This window comes from Grampus griseus (assembly GCF_964374135.1).
Source record: "Grampus griseus genome assembly, chromosome: 18".
NCBI classification, from domain to species: Eukaryota; Metazoa; Chordata; class Mammalia; order Artiodactyla; family Delphinidae; genus Grampus; species Grampus griseus.
In genome coordinates this window covers 25,533,056-25,546,581 of record NC_139012.1, presented here as the reverse complement: position 1 = coordinate 25,546,581, position 13,526 = coordinate 25,533,056, and positions in this window count along the sequence as shown.

Here is a 13,526-nt window from a genome sequence, read left to right as displayed (position 1 = left end):
AACTGTGCAATCAAATAAGCTCTTGTTTGTTTCTTTGTGAGTTTTGGGAATTGAGTGAGGAAAGGTTGAGAAATAAGATAAATGGAGAAAAATTAAAACTATAATCATAGTAATTCACTTGGCTTCTCTCCAGAACATCCAGAGATGCATTTTTTTGTTGTTGTTTTTGCGTTTGTCTGTCCTGGCTAAGGATGTCCAAAAGATATTAGGTAAATAAAATTAAGATTTTTAGTTGTAACATATGAATAAGCCACAGGAAGTGAGTGGAATTAGTTAACAAACAAAGATGAATGGACACTCAAACCAATATTACATAGAGGATTTTCCATCCTAATAATATCAGGTGAAGGAAAAACTTAACCAAATTACCACAAACAAGGGCTCATCTTCCACAGAACCATCTCAATCTGGGAGTCCGGTTTAATAAGAAAAAGAGGGAAAACTACAGTTAGGAAATAAACTTCATAACTTTGTAAGCAAACCAAACACTATTGCTGAGATTTTGAAAAGTGGAAAAAAAACTCAGTGAGGCACAGAATCATCTTTATACACAGAATTTGATATTGCAGTCAAATGACAATCCATGTGGGGAAAAAACAACAACACAGATTCGTGGCCAGATGTCTTTTTGCTTTAAGTAAAGGAGAACCAAGACCAAGGAAAAAAATCATATTGAAATTTACAAATACTATCCATTTAAAGAGCTGAAGAGACTCAAAGTAAGAGCAGTCAAGTTTTCTAATACAAGAATATGGCTTGCATAGAAGAATATGTGCCATTAAAGTTACAGCAGTTAGGACCTAAAATATTCAAATTTTAGGAAATAGAAGATTTTAGGGAGAAATAACTGATCCATGTTGATCCACAGAGGACTTAGGCAACAGTCTTGGGAAATATAGGTAACCCTGAAGGTTGGATAACACCAATTTCCACTTCAAATATATGTCCTAGGGGATTTTCCAAATAGGCAGATGAACAGGAGGTTAACTCAAAAGACACACAGACAAAAGGCACCGTGAAGATTCCAAATCTGTGATGTCTTTGCTCCTCGTACCAAAATCTCTGGTGCTGAACACTGGAAGTCCCCATGTTGCTCTGAAATTCACTTTAAGAAGTGTGAGCGTTGGGCTTCCCTGGTGGCGCAGTGGTTGAGAGTCCGCCTGTCGATGCGGGGGGCACGGGTTCATGCCCCGGTCCGGGAGGATCCCGCGTGCCGCGGAGCGGCTGGGCCCGTGAGCCGTGGCCGCTGAGCCTGCGCGTCCAGAGCCTGTGCTCCGCAACGGGACAGGCCACAACAGTGAGAGGCCCGTGTACCGCAAAAAAAAAAAAGAAGTGTGAGCGTGGGTTTTAATGATTCAAAGTTAAACCCCTTATATAACGCATTCATCCAATCATGCTGGTTACCTTCCATCAGGAGCCAAAGAAAGTAACCAAAGATGGGTGAAAAACCAGAGGAAATTGAAAGGAAGGGATTCAAAAGCTCAAAGAAGAGCTGACGTCATCCCCTCTTTCCCAACTGTCATAATGCCAAGTTCAGGTTAAGGGTGAGAAGGAGGGCAGAATAACACAAAAACTTGGCTTTAATTTACCTTGTCAGAAACACAAATAACTTATTAATAAGGTAATAGTAGGGCAGAGGTGAGGAGAGAGCCACGCCATGTAGGTGTTTGTAAGAAGAAATAAGGGAATATTTCCTAATAATTCATTATACATGGGTAAAATTTTAATTATGCAGAATTATTAGAAACTTTTACTGGATTTACATTTTTATTAAATGTGGCTTTGGTAACCTGTAGGAATATTTTGCATATATTGGCATAGATTTTTTTTGGTAGGATTTCAAAATTACTGTATGTGGCTTTTCATTAGCTAAAGGCTTTTAAAGTTCCAGGTTATATTTGAAAACACAGTAATATTTAAAGGATTTATTGACTTTTTAAACTTATACATTGATGAAATGGAATTCCAGACCTCAGAAAGATTTGTGAAATAAAGACAAGGTGAACATACCTAACAGTGAAAGATTTAAAGAAGTGCAAAGGAATCTAGTGAAATTTGAGTTAAGGTTGAGCAAACTTGTGACATTTCTTTCCAAAGCTCCACCTTACTTTATCCCACCTTACTCATTTCTCAATCTTCGTTGTTATAAATAATAAATATCATACCTGCATAAAGTCCAGACTGTTTAAATGGACTCCTTATTCTACTTTCTCAAGATTCCTCAAACCCCTTTTATTCCCACTCATACCTGCATATCCTCTATACCAATATATTTTTTTTTTTATACCAATATATTTTTATCCAACACGCCATTACTCAGTGATTTCTACAGGCCAGACTCTATCCCAGATACTGGATAGTGTGCTGGAGAAACTTGTGTGGCACAGTTAGATTCTAACAAAATAAAAGCTGACTTATTGAAACTGGTGAATTATTATTTCATCAGTAAGATAAAACTGATATCATCTTGTGAGATGAATAGTAGAAATAAACCTTGTTTAAAAAAAAAAACAAACTAGATGCCGACAAGTTTGGGAGTAATTCATGACATATGAATGGGTCCTATTTGAAGATTCTAATGGTTCCTTTTCATGTCTCATCTTCCCCCACCATTCTGCAGCATTTTATTTTTTTTGCCAAGCCCCTCTGCCATGCTCTTTTCCCTTGGCTTCCCAGAAGGAACATTCTTCAAGTTCTTCTTTGCTATCGTGCATCCATTTTCACCTCTCATTTCTGTAACTTCTTAAAATTTATGCGTTTTCCCAAATCTTCTTCTCTCCCATAATCTCATTCAGCATCAAAGATATAACTAAAACTCCTGTAATTATCATCAACACTATTTTACTAGCATTGCAAATAACATATGTGCATAATTAAATACCTCGCTTTCCCAGCCAGACCAACTCTCTGTACCTCCATTCTTCTATTTATCTGTGCTCAACTTGAGAGTCTTATTTAACTTATTTTTCTGTTTGGCTCTCCCCCATGAATTAGTTTAATCTTTGCCCAGTTGAGTATTTTAAAAGTTTCTTAAATATTTTTCCTCATCTCCAAAATCCAAAGCTGTTCAGTCTTATTTGGCCTATATTATTTCAATAGTTTAGGACTGGTTTCCCAGCATCGATCTCCCCAGTGATCACCCCCATCCTTTGCAATTCATTGTGCTTGGCCTTTTAAAGTACTTTTCTTGAAGCCTACCTCTTGCCACTTCACTGCCCCCAAACAGACACACATGAGACTTCTGATGGCTCCCGATATCCAGAGAAAACTGCAATTTCTTTGCCACAGCATTTAAGGTGTTTCACTGTCCAGCCAAACATTATGGCATAACATTAAATCATAGAATTCGCGCCCATGTCTTCTCTATTCCCGGACTAGACTAGACTCCTGGAAGGCATGTTCCATAGTTAATTAATCATTGTTTTCCCTGAGTAACATAATGACTGTCCTGGGGTTGTTTACCTAGTAGGAGATAAATACTGTACCTGTTGAATAGTCAATTGCATTGGAAAGTCTGAGTCAAGAAGTTTCCTCCATCTTCTCTTATCACCTTCCCATTTTCACTTCAGTAGAAGAGTAACTTCTATTTTTGAGAATGAATTTAGTGATAAAGTGATAAAGGTAAAGTGAATACCTTTACTTAAAGGAATTTCTTTTGGGGGGAGGTGAGTGGGAGTGTTTTGTGAGAAGGAAAGGTTTTCCTAGCCCTCAATTAGAATTTGGAATGCATTTTTCAAGTAAGGAAAAATGTATATATTGGTTAAATATAGTTGAAATAATGCAACTGATACTGTATTTCTGGGCACATAAGTTAAAGAGATCATCAAGGACTCTGGAAACCAAACTAATGTTACTGTGATTTCTATAAAGAAATGTTTTCCAAACTTCAAAAAAAATGATTTACAATAAGCTTTTTAATACAACATATTCATAACTTGGATTCCTAACATGCAGTTGAGGTAAACAAAAGAGAAGTTATTTATTATAGTGGATCTATAAATTTTAAAAATTTAAAAAATTGCTGAAAATGTTGAGGATTTTATACAATTTCAAAAATTCTGTTTCTGTCAAATTTTCCAAATATGTGTTATATTATGGTACAGTATCCTTATATCACTTCTGGTTTTGTAAGATTTTAGTATCTAGCTTAAACATAATTTTTTTGAATTTCTGTGTCTTAGCCTATATTTAGAAATAGCTCTCTGCCTGCAAAAATAGACTAAAAAGGTAATTGTACCTTTTAGACATTTAAACAAGTTTGATCTGGCTTTTTGTTTAAAATTGTGGCAAAAGTCAGAATTAGTTCTCTTTTGGTACAAAGCTCATACCTCCTACCCATTTTTATTTTTAAGTTTTTTGTTTGTTTTCTTTGAGAATATCAGAAATATCAGACATTATTTTTGTGAATAATTTTCCAGATGTTGCCCCACTAGTTATCAGTATAAATGCATTTGCAGGAAAGTTTAATTGCTGCTAATTCGACTCAAGATCCTGTTTATTTTCCTAATTGCTGCCAGACATTGAAGGAGTGGTTAATATATTAGAAACCTCCTGTTTTCCTGAACCTTTTGCCTTACCCACTGGCAGTTTTGTTAGGGAGAAAAAATCTGCTTTTCATTTATTTTCCCTACCTTGAAAGCACTTGCATGTGGTCTGGCAACGTTGTTCTGAAGATAGTACTTGAGAAACCTCTCCCTTTTTCATCTTCTTGTATGACAGTACCATCTTATCGTATTTGTCACAAATGTGTGACAACTATTATTATCACATGTGTGTTATATCATAGTATTATTCCCATGACAAAAAAGGTACTTTTAAATTTAATAATTTAACGTTGTGAGATACTGACTGTAAGCCATACACCATGATAACAGAGCTGTGGTCCTGTCAGGGACAGAGGGTCCGATACATGAAGAGCTGATCTTGCAAGTGGGTGCAGGGCCCCTGTAGTACCAATGGCCACGTGGTGCAGTGGAGCCTGGAAGAGGCTGAGGTCAGAGCGGCTATTCAAAATGTTCCATCTTATCAAATTTAACAGCAAGATTTTTTGCTCCATGTTTTACCATATAAATAACTGAGAAATTATAAAAGAAGAAATAATTTTAATAATTTTTTTGCACACACCACTTATTTCTCTTCATTTCAATGTTTTCTAATTTTGGAGTGGCACCTTCAAAGAAAGAGAGAATTTTCCCCCTTCTCCTTGCCTCTCCCTTACCTCTGCCAGATAAATATTTTCCCCAGTTGTTTAAAAATAATATATCAATGATGTTTTATTTCAAATACAACTCAGTATCTTTTATTGTTGTCTCTTTTATTCAGAAAGAAAAGTAAAACTGCAATTCCCTACTTGGCTACCTCTTTGTAACTACCCAATTAAGTTGTACCGATGAGTTCAGTGGGTCCTCAGATTTCAGAAAAGTTTGTTTCTTATTACAGGAGTTTTAATAAATTAGTAACATTATCACATTTGCTTTTTGATGATATATTGTCATTTTGTTCTCTGGTCCTTTCTTATGTTCTGTGACCCAATAAACTCTCCATCCCTTTATTGTAAATTATTGCCTTGCCCTGCCCCCATGACTAATTCTTTACCCAATTCCCTTTCATTCTGGGACTATGACAACACTGCATCCCTCTTCTCACTTCTTACTGTAGTTCCGAGGAAAGTTCTACATTTTCAGTTGCTAAAATTCCTGCAAACCGACCTTCCTTCCTATAATAATTCCAGGTGTATGACCTTGGGAAAGTCACTTCGACTCTGTGGCATATGCAATTTTTATTTGTAAAAACAAGATTTGAACTGGTTGACACCTAGAGTCCATTCTAGGTCTAATGATCAATCTTTATCCTAGGTTACCTGCCTTTTCCTATTTTCCATAAACTCATTCTATGAGGCTGATATAATTGACACTGACTTCAGTCAGAAATGCTATCATTTTCAGTAATACCAATAGCTAAATATTTTATTGCCTAATTTAATCAGTGGATTATTAAATTAATATACTGATAATTTATAACCAACATTTCTTTTCAAATATTTTCATTTGACTTTTCTTAGTAAATACCGATTCATTTTTTTTCACATATAACATTTCTAGTTGATTCAAGTGGAAATATGTAAGTTATACTTCCTTAGGTTTCCCTTCTTCCCTTCATATTTCTAAACTCTTGCTAGAATCCTACCCTTATTTCAGAAAAGAATTTTTATAGGCCTCCTGTTTTTATTCATTGTGCTAATTAGATTTTCAGAGCCCTGTATTTTTGTCTTATGATTTAAAAAATATATACAATCTTTCTCTTAAACACACACATATTATACAAGTCTTACAGAGACATATTCAGGTTGTGCTTTTTATTTTTGCAGCAGTAATAATCTTAATATAAAATAAATCACTTCCTTTTCCCTGCATATGTCAGTGCTTACCACTTGTGTCATTTTCTTCACACCCTTTCACTGTAGAAACAGATGTTATATGCCAACTGGAAGAAAACTTGCTAGCAGGCATTTGCAGACCACCTGGCTACCAGGTCGGGGTTTTGTTCTCTCATGGCTGGTTTTTCCACCTTTGCGATTCACTTAGCCTTGCTTCTTGGTCAACCAGATAATTTCCAACAGCCAAAACCAATTGACTTCGTGCAGAGGAATTAAAGAGGGATGTGATGGATTATGTCACAGGACAACAAGCCATGTTGACCCTTCCCCAGTGAACATTTAGCCTGAAGAATGTTAAATACGCGGATGTCAGCTAAGTTCCTGAAGGTTAAATATATATTTACAGATGCAATTGCAAAATATTCCCAAGGAATACGATATCTCTAAAAATGCTTTGTGAAACTTGTTTCTAACATATGCCCAACCACTTAAGGAATAGAACCTACAAAGATGGTTGACTTAGCACATGGCTAATTGTGCTTTGGGTACAGAACACGAGCTTGCTACACAGCTTCTCTCTGGTGACCAGACGTTTGATTTTTTGTCTTTCCTCCGCTCTTACTTTCACCTCTATTGCTATTAAGACATCTTTCCGGTTTCTAAAGCTGATAATCCTTAGTAATACTCCAACTCTTTCCCCTCTGTTTTCCATATCCAATTAGTCACTGAATTCTTTGAAATCACTTTTATGTAATTTCTTACATGTATTGCTTTCCTGGAATATGGCTGTAGTTAATTACTTAGTAGCCCGCTCTCCAGTTTTGTGCTCATTTAATACATATTACACATTGTTGCCATAATATCTTCTCAAAGTTTGTTTCTGATATCATTTTACTGTTTGAGAATTACAGTAGTGCAGACCAGAGAGCCTAGAGTTCTGACTCCATTATGTGTGATTTTAGGCAAATTACTTAAGTGCTCTCTGTACCTCAGCTTATCCAACTGCAAAATAGGAATAATAATAGTGCCTCACATAGAGCTGTTTAGGGTGAAATGCTTAGAGCTTTTAGAAGAGGTCCTAGGACACATTAAGCAGTAGGCAAGTCTTTTCCGGTATTGTTGAAAAACTATTTATGGGTTCCCATTGGTTCCGGGACACGTTAATAGAACAGCCAAGATTCTTTGAGATTTGTTGAGATATTGTGCTCCAGTAAACACAATTTGAGTCTGGATGAGAGGAAATACTGACTAAAGGTTAATTGCCTTTTAAGATACCAAGTGGCCAGTTGGACAACTGATGGAAAGATATAATGCAAATAAATACTTCTTTGGAATATAGATAAGAAAAAGCTTGCTTGCTAGCTTCTTCCCCCCCATTATATGCATGGTAGTGTTTTTACTACTGATTTTATTAGGAACACAGCACTTATCACAATTTCATCGGAGGATTTTTCAAATGATTGCATCACAGTTATTTCAAATGTTTAGTTGTTTGCCTCTCCCACTACACTATGCAACCTTAAATATATATGGCCTGGCCATATAACATTCATATCAACAGATCCACTGTGTAGCATAATGCACAGCATAGAATAGGTGTCCTAAGAATGCCATTATCAAACCTTTGAGGAAGTAACCAGTTAAACCTTACCTTGCCAATCAGCTTACCTCTTCCATAATGTGTCTTCGTGTATATTTATTTTCAAGACGCAGTGGAGTTGATTGTGAAAGGTATTGAGTAGGGGCCTTTTTTTTTTTTTCCCATCAGGCATTAAAGCAAGATTTGGGAGTGGGTGTAGCATAATGACTATAATTTAAGCTACTGCATTGGTCCTTACGAAGTGTCTGTACATTTAACACTCCATATGGTAATTATGACTTCCCTAGAATGAGTCAGGGTTGTTTATGCTTTCATAAATCAAGCAGCTGCAGCAGAGCAGACAGACTCCATATTAGCACTTCCTCCTAAGACCGTGAATGTGTTTAAAAGATTTTTGCAAATTTCTCTTGAATTCAAGTTGTTTGTTAAAAGTGATAGTTTTATGAGACTGCCACATGGAAAATGTCCTTCACTCTCAGATTTTCCATTTGTGATATAAATCCACATTTAGTACCATTTTTAGAGAGGCATTAAAGCTGATATAATAACCCGCAGCTGAGTTTGATAAAAAGGAGAGTTTAATTTACAGGTAAAGTATGGTTATATGAAATGACAGCTAGGGAAGTTATGAATAAGACTTGGAAAAAGAAATACACACTAACTGGTTGATAATTTATTCCCTGCATTCAATCTTCTGACTTTACAGGAAAAATCCTGCTATAACAAAGGCTAGCCATTCAAGTACTTTCTGTAGCATAATAAATAGACTGTTTTACACTGAAAGTATTTTGGAATTACTTTGAAATATGTGGAACTACATATGTGTTCTATATATATTTTATTAAAAATATTAGATATTGTGAGGTAAATATTTGTAATAATTGACAAAAATAATATCTAGTTATACATATTATTATTGATGGGATTTAATCATGTCGCCTTTGGTGAATTACTTTGTATTTCAGGCTCAGTTTTATCAGCCATAACATGAGAGTGTCCAACTCCACCATGATTTTTTTTTTTTTTTTGCGGTATGCCGGCCTCTCACCGCTGTGGCCTCTCCCATTGCGGAGCACAGGCTCTGGACTCGCAGGCTCAGTGGCCATGGCTCACAGGCTCAGCCGCTCCGCGGCATGTGGGATCCTCCCAGACCAGGGCTCGAACCCGTGTCCCCTGCATCGGCAGGCGGACTCTCAACCACTGCGCCACCAGGGAAGCCCCCACCATGATTTTTTTTAGGTGAGAAAACTTTGAAATAAAGGTAGTTGTACATATCAGAAAACAAAAATTCCTTTTAGGAGAAAAAGAAAGTATGGTTAAAGAATTATAACACTATGAGTATGTTTTAGTAAACAGGCAATTAAATGATTTAGAAAATATTAATAGCTGTTTCCTTTTCTCTTCCTCCTTCTCTTCCTTCTTCTTCCTTTCTTTTAGCTAGAAAGGATCTAAAACGCCAACAGAATGGTTTTCCCTTATTTTATCTGTGAAAAACTGAAAAACAAAGAGGCTAAGTGAAATTTCTGTGGTCATGTATTGACAAATGATAAAGCCGGAACTTGAAAGCAGTTCCTCTGCCTTCAAGGTGATTGCTTTTTCCATTATTTCATTTCTAGACCTGGAGTCTACATTATAGTACACTATAGATGGAATAAATGAGTTCTCTGAGAAATTAGTGAAATAGTGGTCAGAAAAAGAATTAGTGAAGGCAATGAGTACAAAATGTCAAACTGAATTATATTCCTTATTACTTTCCTTTCTATAAAAATAATATTCTAAGGTATATTAACTAGCTTTCATTTGATCCATTTTTAATGCTTTTGTATTTTCAAAATATATTAAAATCACCCAAATGTCCCTACCAAATGCTATTACATGTATGATATATTTTAATGAAATCAAACGTAACACTTTATCATATTTAGGATTTATGTCCTACTTTGTGTTCTCACCCATAACTTTGAAATTCAAAAGATATGTCCTGTTCATTCTGAGTGCTGATTAAAGCAAAAATGGAATGATTATTTCAGCATGGATATTCTGAATTGACTATGAAGCAAGAAGGTAACTGAAATAAATGCCTTTAGGAGAGAAGCGTTTTGGAGGAAGTACTTTAATGCAGGAGAGAAACCACTAGAATACGTAACTAGTGATTAGAAGAAGAGCTTGCTGCCTTCACAGCATGAGTCACCATCCACTGTGCTGGTGTGGCTTGTCGTCTGTCCTCTCTCCTTCCTTCTCCTCAGTCCTGTCACTGTAGATTCTAGGCTTCCAACTTCAGGCCATACATGGGATGAACACATCCTTACCAGAGAGCATATAAAATCTCTCTGACTAAAGCAAGGATTGCTTAGTAATCAGGACAATTTTTATTACTGCCACTTCAAATCTAGTCTTCTGCTGGCTTTTGCCTTGTCGTTTCCAACTTGCTCAGAATGTTCTTTCCCGGCTGACATTGCAACTACCTTCTTGTCCTACCTTCTGGTATCCATGTACATCTAGTCTGTTTAGCTTCTGACTCTCAGTTTTCCCTGAACCTTGAGGTGAATGTGTTTACCCATATGTAGTTCTGACTTAGTGAATTGTTCTGAATAACTCTTCTTGCCTGTCTTTACCAAGTTTCTCCAATCCTTGCCCTAATTCCACAACTGGCTGCATTCAGCAGAACATTATTGAGTAGTTTTCCTCAGGGGAGTTGAAGAAAAATTTTTTAAGTTTTATAATTGTAATAATATACATTACTTATATTTATATTCTGTAATCATAATAATATACATTGCAACAATTTACAATGGTCTAAGTATTTAGCAACTTGTTTTTAAAAAGGACATTTATCGAGAACTTCACTATGTGTCAGGCACAATACAATTTTTTACATATGTCATTTCTTTAATTATCATAACATTATGACTTATAGACTTCATGACCTCATTGTTTCAAATTAAAATACTGAAGCTGAGAGGGGTTAAGTTGTTTAGCTTAGTTCTCATAATTATCAAGTGGCAGAGCTATGACTTGAAGACAAGTGGACTGGACTCAAAAGTTATATTGTGCTGTTATATAATATTGCAATACCACCCATGGAAGTTTTGATCTAACCTCATGACAAATTTATTTCCAGTTACTGGTTCTTGTTTTAGAAAAAAGATGTCTATAGCACATCCCTGTATCTTTTTACCTAATCATTAAGTGACTGTTAGAACATCCTGGTGAAAATATTCATTAATGACTGAATGTGTACATTATTCTGCACTTCAAATATTTACCTGTCTGCATTGATATTCAAACATGTAAAAAAAATGGGCTCAGGCTGTTTTCTGTACAGAATCTGCTGTGATACTGAGAGAACCAGGGCAGATCATTGTTCATTTCCTGATTTGATTTTGATCAAGGGTTTTAGGTTGACGATTATGAGCCCTCACAAGTTCCAGGTGTTCTTTGAAAAACCTGAAAAGTAATATGTGCGTGTATGTGTGTGTATGTGTATCTTGTGTGAATTTTTAAACAGATATACTTATAGAGAGATATATTCATTTATCCATATGAGTATGTATTCATATTAGTATATTCTTTTTGTTGATATACTCATTCAATTCTTAAAGTGCTCTGACTTTCTCAAATAGGCTTAGAGTCAATAGCTCAATCTCCCAAAATCCACCATTAGGTAGAAATCTATTCCATTATTATGCTCTTTAAGTATAGTCAACAAGGAATGAATATACTAAGGTAGTCTCCTTTAGTTGCCTTTTTCTTCTTAATGTGCAATCGTGGAAGGAGCTATCGCAGCAGTTTAACTTTTGAAATCTTTATATGAACATCAATCTTGCTCACAAATCTGGGAACTCTTTTCCCAATTCTCTGCAACTAGACCAGGGTGGTTCTGTGTGCACACTTAATCAGGGGTTCACAAGTATTCATGTCCTTCTTAGCCTCAGAAGTTGAACCTCTTGAATCTTAGAATGAGCAACAGAAATTTAATAACTTGTTTTGTGTGTAGGTGCTGAAGAAAACAGAGGATTTGTTGTTGTTGTTGTTCCTCTTAGTGCAGGGAAGGGAAAGAAGAGAGTAGACTAGAGTAAGCAGAGAGAGAAAAGAGAAAAGATGGTTTAGTATCATTGAAGACAGCCCAACGGACTTTCATGAATAGAGACTGAATTTTAATTTGTTTGCTTTCTTAACTATAATGTAATAATACTGATAACTAATATTTATTGGGCTTTTACTTTGTGTCCAGTCATTTTGCTAATGAAATATGCGTTATCTCATTAACTTATTTTTTTAAAAATAACTTTATTTTTGGCTGCGTTGGGTCTTCGCTGTTGCATGCGGGTTTTCTCTAGCTGTGGCGAGTGGGGGCTACCCTATTATTAATAAATAGAGTCCTAGTCAGTACAATAAATGACACAATCACCCTATCTTTTAGCACATGTCTATTTTCTATTCTCTCTGATGCATTCCTAACAGCAGTTTACTAGTTTCACCTTCAAGTTTTCTAAGTTCATAATGATACAATCCAACTAGACAAAAAATATGAACTCATTACTTGTAATGCAATTTCTCAGAAATATGACTGTCATATATCTATAATTGACTGTAAAGGAGACATGAGAGAATATATCCCCTATACTTCTCATCTAAAGAAAGCAGTATAGACTAACAGATAAAGTGTTGGATTCAACAATGCCTGGGTTCAACTCTCAGCTTTGGTAATAACTAATTATGTGAATTTCAGAACTTATTTTTGAACTGCTATTCTTTGACTCTATTTCTTTATCCTTAAAACGGGAATACTCTAATAAATGAACTTAATAATGCTGCAAAGGTTAAATTTGGAACTATAAAGTAATTAGCATTATGCATGACACAAAGTAGGAATAGGCTCTGATAAATGGTCACTTTATTACTGTTATTATTATCTTCTTTTAAGAAACGACCTTTGATATCAATCAGGTAATGGGTGAGTTACATTTAGCTCAAGCAGAAGATGAATTTCTGGATTTAAATGAACCCAATGCTTTTATTCACTATTTTTTAAGATATGAAAATAATTATTTGTTAATGTGAAAACATAAGCTCTGTCATTGAAGTAAGTAATGGAAAGTGACATATTTGAAAATTTCAGAAACATAAGTAATCACTTTACATGTATTCACAAATAAATACTTAACTTTCCACACATTTTTTTTCTTTTTAAGACTAATCTACTTTGAAAGATATTTTCTGAATAAAAAAAAATATTCTCAGTTTGTAAATCACTGCCTCTCACTTGATTCTCAAATTTTCAGAAAAACTGAGGTACTTTATTTCTGTTAGGTTTCTCTTTAAAAAAAAAAAAAAAGCTTTATTGAGGAATAATTTACATACCATAAATTCACCCACTTTAAGTATAAAATTTAATGATTTTTAGTAAATTTACCAAGTTGTGCAATTATCACCCTCCAAAAGGATCCTTCATACCCTTTTACAGTTAATCCCCTTTCCCACCCCAACCCCCTGTAAAAATACTAGTTTTTTAATTTTAATTTTTTTTGAACTTTATTTTACTTTTTT